Below are 3,635 nucleotides of genomic sequence, written 5' to 3'. Positions count from 1 at the left end.
TGAATCAAGTGTCCTCAGCTGTCTCTGCCCTCACAAGGTAGCGCCACCGTAGTAGGCGTTCACTGTCACCAGATGTAGAGAGAGCACCAATTTCTTTTTATATGGTCGGTCTTCTAGTAACGTCACACTAATGATGACTTGCACGCGCATTTAATATGTGAACAGCATGGATGCTTGGAAACCATTCCAGTCAAATTGATTAATTTTATATGGACAAGTAGATACAACTAATGTTTAGACATTAGCATAGCCATCTCTAACCTTTCAACACTGTTGCGGACATAAATTATATTTATTGTTGTTTGGGAAAAAGTAAAGAATTGTCTTTGAAAAGTATATTCATTTCTTGTTTTCATTATATCATATGTTGCTCCATAGCTGATGTGGGCTTAAGGCAACTTTTAGTGAAAATCTTCAACCTCGTTGCAAAAACAGTGATTTTGTAATGAGGTTGAATGTTGGAGTCTTGTCAACACCGACACCGTAACATCGCGGTAGCAACCCTTGAACCCGTTGGTGGACACCTTCGGTGAGGGATGCTGTCAAGCTGAAGGAGTCCTATCTGGCCTTTTTGGCCTGTAGGACTCCAGAAGCAGCTGATGGGTACCAGCAGGCAAAGCGGCATGCGACCCAGGTGGTCGCTGAGGCAAAAATTCGGGCATRGGAGGAGTTTGGAGAGGCCATGGAGAAAGACTTCTGCACGGCTTCGAGGCGATTCTGGTTCACCATCCGGCGTCTCAGGAGGGGGAAGCAGTGCAGCACCAACACTGTGTATAGTGGTGATGGTGTGCTGCTGCCCTCAACTCGGGACATTGTGGACCGGTGGGCAGAATACTTCAAAGACCCACCAACATGCCTTCTATTGAGGAAGCTGAGCCTGGGGACTCTGGGTCAGGCTCTCCAATCTCTGGGAACGAGGTCATCGAGGTGGTTGAGAAGCTCCTCGGTGGCAGGGCCCCGGGGATGGTGGAGATCTGCCCGGAGTTCCTTAAGGCTCTGGATGTTGTAGGGTTGTGTTGGCTCACGCGACTCTGCAACATCGCATGGACATCGGGGGCAGTTCCCCTGGATTGGCAGACTGGGGTGGTGGTCCCCCTGTTCAAAAACGGGGACCGAAGGGTGTGTTCCAATTACAGGGGGGTCACATTCTTAAACCTCCCTGGTAAGGTCTATTCGGGGGTCCTGTCGGATAGTAGAACCTCGGATTCAGGAAGAGCAGTGTGGTTTTCATCCTGGTCGTGGAACACTGGACCAGCTCWACACCTTCAGCAGGGTCCTGGAGGGTGCATGGGAGTTTGCCCAACCGGTCTACATGTGTTTTGTGGACTTGGAGAAGGCATTCGACCGTGTCCCTCGGGGGGCTCTATGGGTATGTCCGGGAGTATGGGGTACCAGGTCCTTTGATACGGGCTATCAGGTCCCTGTATTACCGGTGTCAAGAGTCTGGTCCGCATTGCCTGCACTAAGTTGGGCTCGTTTCCGGTGAGAGTTGGACTCCGCCAAGGCTGCCCTTTGTCACTGATTCTGTTCATTACTTTNGACGGATCTCATCCTCCATTTCAGCCAGCAGCAGAGAGTCAGCATGGGACATGACTGGACTCTCCTTCAGCCCTGCAAAGACAAACATACTGATGAGTCGGCTGCTACAGACACAAATGCTCCACAGAAGTTCAGAGATGGGAGAAGCTTATGCAGGTCACTTTTAAACCTCGTTTTACAAGATGTTAATTGTTCCCCTCTTTAGTTATGTTCTTGTCCAACCTTTTGTCAATACTTCCAATTTTTCCTATTTTCACATACACCCTCCTGCTGCATTGAACCACAAGCATCCCATATTTCATGACTATTCCTGAAGYGGCTYTTTTTAATATCTCAGCTATACGATGTTTGTAACTTGAAGTACATGAGTTCACAAAAAGACCTGAACTCATGGTTATATATTGGATATGTACAACATCCAATAACAAAATCTATTTATGTGGGTAAAGCCAACAAATCTAAGGATCTTTYGACAACTCTGGGATTACWACAACTTTTACACTAGTGTTTACAATAAAGAAAAGGTAGTGGAAATGTTTGTCTTCATCATTGCTGCTCTCCATCAGCATGTTTCTGTAATAGCAGTGTCATTGTATTGTTTATCATTTATCACGAAAAATATTTCAAGATAAGAATTTAGATTTATCGACTCCATTAAAAAACTGGCAATATTATCAGATATGTTATTTTTACTTTTTTCTCTAATGTTAATCAATAAATATTAGCAGAGCTGCTTGATGCCATTAGCTGGTGTTTACAAAGCAGTTAATCCAGGAAACTCAGTGATTATTCTTGGAGYTGTTCGCCCCCAACAAAAATAAAGAAGACTGTAGATGTTGGCTTCATCACAAGTATTAAGACGGTTTCTAAACAGATATATTTGGTGTTTGAACTGTTAAAATAGGCAGTAATTATACTTGCTTTTGGAGGGGAGCAGAAATTAGTGGATTTTAGCCATTTGTGGTCAGCTTTGGTCACAAACATCACAAATCCTAAGAGTTCAGAATATYGCCAAAAACTGTCTGGGTTGCAACAATTGTTAGCTACCCAAGTAACATGCCTTACGTATTTCGGGACACTTTATATCCATTACGCATAATATTGTTTTACAAGGTGAAGTGGTGAAAAATGCTCTCATATTTAATTTTTTTTAAATACTGATCGATAATTGACTGGTAGATCTTCCAAACCATTGCTAAATATTAATGATTTCCTTTAGAAATTATTATGTTTCTATTTATGTACGATACACAGAGTGTCTGTTTATGCTCCACTATATTGAACAGTGATTCAACTCTGCTGAATCTTGTCTGCTTGCGTTTATGAAAAGCCATCCCCACAAATCACAACTCTTCAGTTTTGTTTGCTTTGATTATACAGAAACAGTAGGTTCAAGCACAACATTATCTTCTGTGATGGTTCTGGAATCTTAGATTYTGCAGCTCATGGTACCAGACCTACAGAATTAAAATGCTGATGTCTCATTACCCTTGAGCAGACATTGGCGGACCTCCTCTGCTTCGTAACGCATCCCTGTGCTGTWGGTAAAGTTGAGAGGCAAGTAGGGTTCAGGTACCGGATAYTGGGTCTCCTTCTYATTAACAACCAATGATGTGGGGCACCACATCGGTGAAGGGACCTGCAGCATGTGCATCGGATTAAAGTCAAACCAGTGCTTGAAGACGCTTCTAATTTCTTCTACATAAAAACACTCAAACTACTAAACATACTCAATGGTCTTTTTGAATTRTTGCCATGCCATCTTTGGTAACCTACCTGGATTTTKCCTTTTGTCCCAGCAATAATGGCATCATTTTGAAGCTCAACCCCAGCAGAGCAGGTRAACGTCGCCATTCTGTTTTTAGAATACTTAAGAATGACAGCAACACTCTCATCCACTCCTACAGGGAGAAGAATATACAACAGTGTAGATAAAAGATGCTAAAACTCAAAATAACAGCCACAAAAGCTGAAAATAAAGAGCTGTAAGCCAATTTAGAGTTTCTACAAGGTCTATAAGGAGGTGAACATAGTATTGGGAACATTCTAATTAGATTACATTTCTGCTACATCAGATTTGTAAGGTATGAAATGAT

The sequence above is a fragment of the Poecilia reticulata genome, linkage group LG3, assembly GCF_000633615.1.
Source record: "Poecilia reticulata strain Guanapo linkage group LG3, Guppy_female_1.0+MT, whole genome shotgun sequence".
In the NCBI taxonomy this organism is placed as follows: Eukaryota; Metazoa; Chordata; class Actinopteri; order Cyprinodontiformes; family Poeciliidae; genus Poecilia; species Poecilia reticulata.
The sequence above is the reverse complement of the archived record's forward strand: the minus strand, read 5'-3'. Positions refer to the sequence as shown.